This window comes from Hemitrygon akajei, chromosome 27, assembly GCF_048418815.1.
Source record: "Hemitrygon akajei chromosome 27, sHemAka1.3, whole genome shotgun sequence".
Lineage (NCBI taxonomy): Eukaryota > Metazoa > Chordata > Chondrichthyes > Myliobatiformes > Dasyatidae > Hemitrygon > Hemitrygon akajei.
In genome coordinates, this window is record NC_133150.1 from 50395809 (window position 1) to 50408438 (window position 12630).

Genomic DNA, 12630 nt, shown 5'->3' on the forward strand with positions numbered 1-12630 from the left:
TGCAGAGCTGTGGATGCTTAGCACGTCTCTGCAACCAGTCTCCTCAAATGAACTCTTGTCTACACTTGCTCTCTCAGGAAAGGAGCTAACATAATGAAGGATGCCTCCCACCCTGGTCATTCTCCCTTCGCCCCTCTCCTAAAAAACTCCTCTTATCACAGCTGTCTCCACCACCAGCCCTGTGTGGAGGCTCTTTGATTGGCCTCGGTTTCGCTGATGCTCCAGACCTTTCCCAGCCATTTCTTCCTCTGCTCAATCTTACTCGCCTTCCCCTGAGGTGAGATCCATCTGAGTTGAAAGGCAGCAAATACTCGTTTCCTGGGACAGATTCACCGACTGGGATGGAATCCATTTCTGGATCACAGATGTAACCTGGAAGAGTGGTCAGAGGGAGGAGGAGAATTGGGATTCAACTCTCATTCACTGAGAATGTGCTGTACTTTCTCAATAACTGCAACACTTCATTCTGCACTCTGTTATTGCTTTCACCAACACACTAAGGGGCGGCAGGGTTCAAAGTTCAAAGTAAGTCTTGTTATCAGCATACATATACATCACCACATACAACCCTGAGATTCATTTTCCTGTGGGCACTCAGCAAATCTATAGAATAGTGACTATAACAGGATGAATGGAAGATCAACCGGAGTGCAGTAGACAACAAACTGCGCAAATGCAAATACAAATAAATAGCAATAAGTAATGAAAACATGAAACAATGTGATGAAGAGTCCTTAAAGTGAGGTCATTGGTTGTGGGAACATTTCAATGGATGGGCCGGTGAGTGGTTATTCCCTTTTGTTCAACAGCCTAATGGTTGATGGGTAGTAACTGTTCCTGAACCTGGCGGTGTGAATCCTGAGGGTCTTGTACCTTCTACCTGATGGCAGCAACGGGAAGAGAGCATGACCTCGGGGGCGGTGAGGATCTTTGATGGATGCTGCTTTCTCATGACAGTGTTTCACGTAGATGTGCTCAATGGTTAGGAATGCTTTACCTGTGATATACTGGGCTGAATCCTCTATCTTTTATAATATTTTCCATTCAGCGGATCACTGGAGGGGGTAGATACACGACTCTACCAGAGGAGGTGTATGGCACTCTTTCCTTCCACTAGCCTGCAGGTCACCCTTTTGCAAAGACACTGCCCAGAAGGCAGCAATGGCAAACCACTCCCACAGAAAAACTTGCCAAGAACAGTCATGGTCATGGAACGACCATGAACAGCTACATCATATCACACAGCACGTAGCGAGCAAACGAACTGTGTAATAAATTGATCTGCTTGGATGACATGCAGAACAGTTTTTCTCTGTACTTTGGTATATGTGAGAATATTGAACCTACTCATTAATTTACCAATAAGACTGATAGTGCAACAATCACTTCAGGACTTCAGAATTAACCTTCAGAATCTCTCGGGAGAAATGCAATCTCAGTACGGGAGTAAGTGAGAAAAGAGGGAGGGAGGGAGAGAGAGAGAGAGGGAGGGAGAGGGAGAGAGAGGGAGAGAGAAGGAGAGAGAGGGAGGGAGAGGGAGGGAGGAAGGGAGGGAGAGAGAGAGAATGAGAACAAAGGAGGAAAGGAGAAATAAAGAGCAAGTCTCTGAGGGAGGTGGAAGAGTCCCTAAGTCTGAGACAAAGATAATAAAGGCAGGGTTAGGATGGGTGGAGGGGTTAGAGAAAAGGCTATCACTGGGGAGAAGACGGAATGTAATCATTCTATTGAGCCCTGTAGATTGCCTTCTGCCACTCGAGATTCTTGAGTTTGATTAACACCAGGTATAACTGAAATAAAATTAATTACAAGCGATATTAAAAATGTGGCAATCATCAACATGGGAATCACTTAACTCAGTAGAACCTTTATTAGTATCAAAAGTTCAACAAGAAATTTCAACCAATTTCATAGATAACTTCAATTAAAATTTTATCTCATGAAATTGAGATCTTTATTGCTTTAGCAATTGAACAAACCACGGAACAATCTCAGTGCAGGAACCCTCTGGGCAGGGTGCACCGTAGAGGTGACAGACTATGGACATGGTGTGCACCGACAGGCCGGCCTTGCACACATGACACTCTTCCGTTGCTACATCAGGACTTCGGAGTGTGCAAGGCAAATCCGGGGGGAGGTCTCCAAAGCACAATCCAGTAATCTAGTCTATTTGATTTAAGGGTGTGAATTTGTTTTTCAGCATCGTTACAAGACAGAAACGGGTGTACATTTGCAATGTTTCTGAGTGTAGAAATGCTGCTTTGGTCACTTTCTTTATGTGGGATTTAAACTTCAAATCTGAATCAAGGATGACTCCCAGGTTTATTACTTCTGATTTTGCAGAGGGAGCCAAGTTCTCGTTTATCAAGAAGTTTATTGCTTTTGGCTTTGCAACCAACTCAAATCATTTCAGTTTTATCTTTGCTCAGTTTTAGTAAATTATTGCTCATCCATACCAGAAGTCAGAGAAAATGGGCTGTTTCATCATCAGCCTCAACCGAGATATACATGGCTCCAGCCCTCTCCCTGAAGCACTCAGCATCCCTGGATCCCGACCACTCAACATGAGGCCAAATCTCTGACCCACTACTGGGCTAATCACATTAACTTGCTTCTCTGGGCATCAGCTAAAACCCCACTATCAATTTCAGGCTTCATATCCTCCACTCTCATCCTCACCCTCTCCCCAACCCACCCATGGATCCCTCTCCCTTCTCACACCTCCCCCCCCCCCACCTCTGAAATGTTTCTGGAATCCCTGGCTCACTCACACTGGGTAAAGGCTTGGTCTTTGTTCAGAAAAGGGGATGTAGTCACCTCCAATGGTTCGGGCTTGGAGTGTTGGTGATTGTCCCAAGTCCCCGCCACATAACACGGTGACTGATTAATACATCTCCACTGGCAAGGAGAAGCTTTTCCTCACTAATGCTCTCCAGCCTTACAAGCGACGTGCCGTTCTCTGACCCCGGCCACCCAGATCCCTTGAGCCTCTGCCACCTCCTCCTCTCGAGTGAGGTGCTCCATAATCACATCACGCACACAGAATAACTTCTGTAAATTAGGAACACAGAGTTAAAACACCGAGAGCTGTTAATGGAAGGTTGGTACACCGTTCACTAAACTGTTTCATGCATAATCAGTCACTCCAAAGCTGGAAAATCAACATCAGGGAAGATACCGTTTCTGACCAATGCACGATTATGCCTGGAGAGCTCAGAGAGCATCTGATTCAGAACCAGAACCGGGTTTAATATCTCTGGCATTTTACCAGCGAGAGGGTTGTCTACTGTCATCCACCTCTTGCCAACAGTGCACATTCCACCTCTGATCAACGTCAGAGCTGATCTCTGTGATCAGCAATCATGAAACAGCACACAGGGATACCATTGTGGGAGATTTCAACCAGGCCAGCTTGAAGAAGTTTCTGAACAACCATCACCAACATATCACCTGTGGAAGCAGAGGTTAACCGCTGTTATATTACCATCACCTCCAAGAGGACCACAACCTTGTCGTAGGTTTGGAGGCTTGCATGCCTCGATGACCTGAAGAGCTATGTTGGCCAGAGTCAGGGCTTTATGCTTTGACTCTTTGTAGGGTCAAACAGGTCAAGACGACGAAGGGTGGTTCACTAGTCCTCCAGGTTCAGGAGTTCAGCTCAGGATTAACAACTCTGGCTGGTAAATTATTACAGAAACAGCAATGAAGAATCCTTCTACATCTGAGTGTGGCGGTGTTCCGGAGTCTCCTGCTGGGACTTGCATGGCTGACAGTAGTGAAAGCTGAGTGACTGACTCGATAAAGGAAGCCCTGAACACCACCAGAGATGGAGGGCCTTCACTGCCAGCGGCGTAACTAGCAGTAACTAATTACACCACTAGCAAGAATGCTTATTGCTTTATGAAACATTTGAGGAATAGGCAGTTAATTCTATAATTCGTTGAAAGTAGTATCACAGGTAGAGAGGGTCGTAAAGAAAGCTTTTGGCACATAGGCTTTCACAAGTTTGAAAGAACACAGAGAAAATTTACAAGGATTTTGCCGGGTCTGGAGGACCTGAGTTATAAAGAAAGAGTGAGTAGGTTAGGACCTTATTCCTTAGAATGTCGACTGAGAGGAAATTTGATAGAGGTATACAGAAATCTGAGAGATATAGATGGGTTAAATGTTTTTTTTTACTGAGGTTGGGTGGGACTACAACCAAAGGTCATGGGTTCAAGTTGAATGGGAACATGAGGAGAAACTTCTTCACTCACAGCTTCATAACAGAGTGGAAAGAGTTGGCAGCACAAGTGGTGCACGCAGGCTCGATTTCAACCATTAAGCAATGTTTAGATAGGTACATGGATGATAGTGATGTGGCGAGCTCTGGAAGTAGGTAGTTTAAAAGGTTTTTGCATGGACTAGATGGGCCGAAGGGCCTATTTCTGTGCTGTACTTCTCTATGATCCTAATGCCTATTCCTCAGCTTTACCATAGCTTGCTGCTGGTCAGAGTGCATTGGCTTCACATGTACCCCTTTAAAGTGAAACAGATGCCCTCCTGATTAGACAAGAGGTTTTCCTCTTGGGCTGTACACAGCTTGATCCTAAAACTGACCGCAGCGCTGTCCAGGTACGGTGAGCTACGGATGCTGAGGGAATAGCCCAGAATGAGAACCCTTGTTATGGGGAGTTAATCCGGTCATTTGAATGAACCACACAGCCTTCTGAGCAAGAGTCTGCTGTGTATCCCGATACAGACATGTTTTATCATAATAGATTGTGCTTATTATGTATTACAAGGTGCGTATTACACCATTCATCAAATCAAAAGAGTCAACCTGAACGTGTTTTGTCAAAGAGATGCAATCAGTAACATTTTCTGTACGTTTGTGCCAAGAATGAGATGGAGGCAAATGCCTTCCCTCTGCCGGGAATCTGAGGAGCTGGTTGTTGTTAAATACTTGCACATTAACAAACATATCTCCCTTTGGTCAGTTGAAATAGTTTGGCACTGCAAGATCACAACACAATACAGCATTGTAATGCACTTACAATCACTGACGGTTTGAACAAGCTTCAAGTGGGACACTTCAATCAAACTATCACCATTTAGAGGATTCAAAATTAGAACCAGCAAACTAAAATAATTACACAACACTTTCAAAATTTGAATCAATCATTGCACCTCTTTCAGTAATCACCTCAGAAATTTTAGCTGATCTGATGAATAATTCCCGAGAATCCAAGAATAATCACTGGCTCTAAAGGATTACTCTTTCTATTTTTAATCAAATTAGCTACAGAACTTTATCTTTCTTTTGTTAATATATTCTCAGGAGCCTTTCGTGCTGAGGAGCAGCATCACCTGATACTGCACAGTCAGCGTAAATTTCGACTCTCAACGTCGAATCCACATCCCGACCGGCTCAAAAGGTGTAACTATCTTCCTGGATGTAATTTGACTGAAGAATAAAACGCGACATGTGAATCGCCACAGCTCTGCCAACCCCCCTCTTCCCCGTAAGTTGATTTATCAGACTGACAGTGAGGAGCAAGATACAGTCATAGCCATTAGTGCTAAGTTGCAAATGGAGCTGTTGGCATGGACAGAGAGGATTGATCTGGAGGCGGACTTACTGTCAGACACAGTGCATTACCCAACAAGCAGGTGAAACAGCCAGGAGCTATACAGGCCATTTCTCAGAGATTACTGCAGACGGAACACTCCTTGTTGTATTGAAGTAGTCATATTCACTGTCCTTAAGTAGGTGTCACCAGCAAAATTAGTGGATACGGCCCTTCGCCATTGACCATCACCAACTGCCTATTGCCAACTGCCCAGCAAACCATGCATTGACCACCACCCATTATCAACCACCCAGCAAGCCATCCTTTGGCAACTACCCATGCCAACCGCCCAGCAAACCATCCACTAACCACCACCCATGCCAACCGCGCAGAAAACCATCCACTGACTACCACCCATGTCAGCCACACAGTAAACCATCCATTGACCAGCACCCATCGCCAAATATTCATTGCGAATCACCCATCACTAACTCTCCTTGACCATGTGGTGGCAGAGCCACCCTCCTGAACTTCTGGTGTTGGTGCTTCCATGTTGCTTTCGGGCAGATGCAGTAACAGTGATAAAATGGCAATATACTTTAATATACTAAGATAGAACAGTACAGCACTGTACAGGCTCTGCAGCCCACTCCAAGATCAAGCTAACCTTTCCCTCCTGTATTGCCCTCCATTTTTCTATCATCCATATGCCTAAGAGTTTCTTAAATGTCCTTAATGCATTTGCCTCGACCTCCACCCTACTAGCGCATTCAATACACACACCACTCTCTGTGTAATAAAACCTACCTCTGACATCCCCCCTACTTTCCTCCAATCACCTGAAAATTATGCCCCCTTGTATTAGCCACCTCTGCCTGCAATCTTCACTCATTCATGACCATTTCATAGTACATGAAATTAGACTGCAAAGATCATTCAGAGCTGAACACAATTTTTTTAGTCTATCTATCTATTTAGTTAGTTAGTTATTTAATGAGCTGGTTAGAGATGCAGTATGGTACCAGGCCCCTCCAGCCCAATGACCCTGCGCTGGGAAAACGCACACACTCTTTACAGACAGCGGGGGAATTGAACCGGGCTCATTGGTGCTGCAATAATGTTGCATTGACCACTGTGCTACCATGCCATCCCTCCCCGCGACCTCTGTCACACAAAGTCTTAGAGAGACCACCTGGTTCTAATGCAAGCCCACCTTGTCTCAGCTCTGAAATTTCTGCAGGCACGTACAAGTTAAAAGCAAACTAATCGATAAGCATGAAGGGGCTGAGCCAACAGAACATAAAGGTGGTTAAAGTTGATTCAAAGACAGAGGAAAAACCCGTAGCACACTGCTGAGTCTGAGAAGAGCTGGCCTGACCTTTGTCAAAGGCAGGAATCAAAAGCACTCTGTGCAAACTTAAACAGTGTTCTCAGGATGCGCAGGCTCCACCCTCAGTAACCAGGCAGCGTCAGTCTGTTTTCAATAAAGTGATTGGATTTGTGTTAGAGCCACCACGATGAATGTAAATTAAAAACGACCACGTCCACCTGTCAGTCAGGTTGACCTGTCAATCACTTTAGCAGCTTGCGTTAAGCTGCAGTGAGTCACAGAATTGCCAGCGTACTTCAGCTGAAACCTCACACAAGACACCGGTTAACACCGCGTCCATCAGCAACTGCGTGTGTAATTGTCGTTCTGTGACCATCAGTATCCTCCATTGGCTCAATCGCACAGAAAAACACGTTTGCTGCAGCACGATTTACACCTGCCAAGCCCCACCTTCACAGCAGCTCCCCACTCTTGACAGAATGCACACAAGCCCATAATTCCCGCAGATCCTTGAAAGTGCTGTTACAAGTAGATGGGTTTGTAAAGAGAGGTTTTGGCACATGGGCCTTCATAAACCAGAGCACTGAGCACAGAAGTTGGAATGTGATGTTGAAGTTGTATAAGATGCTGGTGAGGCCAAATTTGGAGCATTGTGTGCAGTTCTGGTCATCTACCTACAGGAAAGATGTCAATAAGATTGAAAGAGTACAAAGAACATTTACAAGGATGTTGCTGAATCATGAGGACCTGAGGTATAGGGAAAGGTTGACTAGGTTAGGCCTTTTTTTCCCCTGAGTATGGGAAAATGAGGGGAGATTTGAAAGAATTACTCATGGTATAGAATGGGTAAATGCAAGCAGGATGTTTATCCCAATGAGTCTGGATGAGACTAGAACTAGAAATCATAGGTTAAGGGTGAAAGGTGAAATATTTAAGGGGAACATGAGGAGGATTTTCTTCACTCTGATGGTGGTGAAAGTGTAGAATGAGCTGCCAATGGGTTCAATTTCAATTTTTAAGAGAAGTGTGGTTGAGTACATGGAAGGGAGGGTCGATGGGACTCAGTAGAATAACAGTTCAGCAAAGACTAGATGGGCTGATTGGCCTGCAGCACTCTATGACTAATGCCAGCTTCCTGCAGGGGCATACAAGTTAGTCTCATCCAAAGAGCTGGCACACTCGCACACAGTGGGGCTGAGGTACGGAGAGCCAGGCTGACCTGCCTCTGAATCCATAATCAGTGCAGAATCCTGCAATAAATAGCAGCATCAAGTTCTCAGCATGTCATCCTGCTCCCCTCAGCTTAGGCTCTACATGATGATAATTGCATTGTAATCAAGAGCACACCAGGGCTTTGTGATTTAGTGAAAGGAAGAATCTCAAGTGGCAACAACGTGTTCTTCAGCTCGCTGACCGACACAGCATGCACCATCACCTGGCCTAAAAAATCTTCACAGTATATCTATTACCAAAATGCAGATATGTTACCATATACTGCACTGAGATTCATTTGCTTGCAGGCATTTTCAGAAAAAAGGAAATGCAAGCTATCGGGTACTGAAAAACTATATTACCGACGTTATTTACTATAAGAGCCCACTTAGTCATGTTTAGTAATGAGCCATGTTTACAAGAAGAGTGGACCAGCGTTGAGGAATCAATAGAACTGAAAGGGTTGAGGCGTCATTAAGGAGGATTTATGCCAAATCCTTTATAATCTCAGTGGGGAAAGAGCTATCAGAAGAGAACATTGCAAGCCTGGTCAATGTGGGGTTGTTCAATGGGTTCCACCAAGGTCAGACTTGACCGGTTGAGGTAAATTGGTGACTATTCCAAAGCTATGAGATCTAATGCTGCTCTTGAATGTAAATATAGGGTCAGACAGCATGGAAACTGGCCCTTCAATCCAAGTCATCCATGACAACCATTGTACCTATCTGAGCTAGGCCCGTTTGTTTGTGTTTGGCCTTTATTTCTCCAAACTTTTCCTATTTATCTACCTGTCCAAATGTCTGTTAAACATTGCAATAGGACCCATGTTTAATAATACCCACTATTGTCTGTGTGAGAGTCTTAAACCTTGGTTTAGACTCTCCTCCCTTGGGAAAAAGACTGTGACCACTACCATTTCTATTTATTCATTGAGATACAGAGCAGAACAGGCCCTTCCAGCCCTTTGAGTCATTCCACTCAACAATCCCCCAATTTAACCCTAGCCTAATCACGGGACAATTTACAATGACCAATTAGCTTACCAAATGGTACAGCTTTGGGCTGTGGGAGGAAATTGAAGCACTCAGAAGAAACCCACACGGTCAAGGGGAGAATGTACAAAGCCCTTACATGCAGTGGCAGGAATTGAGCACGATCGCTGGTATTATAAAGAGTTGTGTCTACCGCTAGGCTACCATGACCCTCGTGGCTTTATAAACCTTTAACGTGTCAGCTTTCTGCCTCCTTTGTTCCAGAGAGAACAATTATAATGCGAGGACTAACTGTGGCCAAACACTGAGAGAAATCTAATGATTTCCACACAGTAAAACTCCAACTTACCGGCTCCTGTTTGAAAACATAAGAGCCCAAAGAAGGAGTATGCCATTCAGCCTCTGAAGCCAGTCCCACCATTCAACTAGATCTTGTTCATTATCAATGACTGCCTTAAAAGTACACACTGGCTGAACTTCTGCCATCTCTTGCAGTAGAACTCTGAAGGTATCCAGCCTCGTTTTGAGCCCCAGGCCCTCTGGTTTTGAGGGAAGTATGATCCCTGCAGTTCAGTCACAGGCTGACGAAAGAACCGGACAGCTGTGAAATGTCCAGCAACGAGTGCCGGCTTTTAAGCTGATCAAGATCAACCTTACAACCCGTATCGTAGTGTAAAGAGACATTTGGGTTCATTCTTACAGAGGGAAATTCAAATCAGAATCAGGTTTAGTATCACCAGCTTATGCCGTGAAATTTAATTTTGTGGCAGCAGTACATTAAAATACATAATAGAGGGAAAGCAAAACTGATTCATAGATAATATTTTATACATATTGAACAGTTAAACATGTAGTGCAAAAACAGAAATAAAAAAGTAGTGAGGTAGTGTTCATGGGTTCAATTTCCATTCAGAAATCAGATGGCAGAGGGGAAGAAGCTGTTCCTGAATCGTTGACTGTGTGCCTTCAGGCTCCTGTACTTCCCTCCTGATGGTTGCAATGAGAAGAGGGCATGTCCTGGGTGCTGGGATTCGTTAATGATGGACATCACTTTTCTGGGGTATCACTCCTTGAAGATGTCCTGGATACTACGGAGGCTAGTGCCCATGATGGAGCTGGTTGTTTACAACTCTCTGCAGCTCATTTCAATCCTGTGCAGTAGCGCCACCCCCTCCCATACCAGATGAAAATGATGCATTGATATCTCCAGTTTTACAGATTCTTCACACCCTGAGAAGTTAATTACTTGACACAATTGTACTGTCACTCCCTCTGAATACGAGAAATTTGTCAGGACTTGAAGGCTTGAGTTATAGGGAGATCTTGAACAGAACTTTATTCCTGGGAATGTAGAGGAATGAGAGGTGACCTTAGAGTGGTGTATAAAATCACGAGAGGCTGAGATAGACGGAATGATCAGGATCAGAACCTGGTTTATTATCACTGACGTAAGTCATTAAATTTGTTGTTTTGCAGCAGGACTGTGCAAAAGATTAAAAATAATCTGCTATAAGTTCAAAGTAAATTTATTATCAAAGTACATTTAAGTCCAGCATATACTACGGAGATTCACAGTGGAACAGAGAAACACAACAGAATCAATAGACACTACACGCAAAGGTTGACTAACAACCAATGTACAAGAGAAGCCAAACTGTGTAAACACAGAAAACAAGTAATAACATGAAGGAATAAACAAATAAATGAAACTGAATACTACAGGTTAGCACCTTCTGCGGTCTATTTAGACAATAGACAATAGGTGCAGAAGTAGACCATTTGGTCCTTCGAGCCTGCACCGCCATTTTGAGATCATGGTTGATCAACTACTATCAATACCCGGTTCCTGCCTTGTCCCCATATCCCTTGATTCCTCTATCCATAAGATACCTATCTAGCTCCTTCTTGAAAGCATCCAGAGAATTGGCCTCCACTACCTTCCGAGGCAGTGCATTCCAGACCCCCACAACTCTCTGGGAGAAGAAGTTTTTCCTTAACTCTGTCCTAAATGACCTACCCCTCATTCTCAAACCAGCCCTCTGGTACTGGACTCGCCCAGCATCTGGAACATATTTCCTGCCTCTATCTTGTCCAATCCCTTAATAATCTTATATGTTTCAATCAGATTCCCTCTCAATCTCCTTAATTCCAGCGTGTACAAGCCCAGTCTCTCTAACCTCTCTGCGTAAGACAGTCCAGACATTTCAGTCCTTCTCTCAGGATAAGGGTACAGTTTAGGCTGAGGGATGAGAGATTTCATAGGGACCCGGGGGGCAATGTTTTCATCCAGAGGGTGGTCTGTGTATGAAATGAGCTGCCCGATGATGTGGTTGAGGCAGGGACTTAAACAATATTTAAAAGAATTTGTACAAGTGCATTGATAGGGAAGGTTCAGAGGGATATGGGCCAAATGCAGAGAAATGGGACTAGATTAGCTGGGCACCTAGTTCCACAGGGAGCACTTGTATGACTTTATGACTGACAGTTCCTGTGTGTAGGGTCTCCAGTTCTTCCAACCACTGACTCTATGACTGTGACAGTTCCTCTCTGCAGATACACACTGAGTTGGCGGTTTGCCTTGCAGTACAGGTGCTGCCCCTGTGGTGGGTCCACTAACGGCATTAGGACAGGATCGATGGAGAGTTCAGCTGACTCAGCATGGCAGGATCTGCTGATTCAGCACATTCACAGGCTGGTTGACATCAGGGTGCACAGAACTGAGTGATGTGATGCACAACCCTACCCCAGACAGCTACATTACAGAGGAACTCTGGGTGAATGTTACATTGTCAAGGTGTGAGCAGCCACATTTCCCTCTAACTTTGAACCGACAGGGGCTCCACAGCCTCTCTGCAGTTATAATCAGATATACAGCGATATCACTAACTATAATCAGAGAGAGAGCGATATCACTAACTATAATCAGAGACAGTGATATCACTAACTATAATCAGAGTTAGAGCGATATCACTAACCATAACCAGAGATACAGTGATATCACTAACCATAATCAGAGACAGAGTGATATCACTAACTATAATCAGAGATAGAGCAATATCACTAACCATAACCAGAGATACAGTGATATCACTAACCATAATCAGAGACAGAGTGATATCACTAACTATAATCAGAGATAGAGCGATATCACTAACTATAATCAGAGACAGAGTGATATCACTAACCATAGTCAGAGATAGAGCGATATCACTAACCATAATCAGAGATAGAGTGATATCACTAACTATAATCAGAGAGAGTGATATCACTAACTATAATCAGAGATACAGCGATATCACTAACTATAATCAGAGACAGAGTGATATCACTAACCATAGTCAGAGATAGAGCGATATCACTAACCGTAATCAGAGATAGAGTGATATCACTAACTATAATCAGAGATACAGCAATATCACTAACTATAATCAGAGACAGAGTGATATCACTAACCATAGTCAGAGATAGAGCGATATCACTAACCATAATCAGAGATAGAGTGATATCACTAACTATAATCAGAGACAGAGTGATATCACTAACTATA

General features: G+C 44.0%; 1 protein-coding gene across 4 annotated transcripts in view; it reads right to left on the reverse strand.

The window, feature by feature from the left end:
* Positions 1 to 12630, reverse strand: part of plxna2 (plexin A2) — a 574692-nt gene that overhangs the window by 345869 nt on the left and 216193 nt on the right. The window lies entirely within an intron of this gene.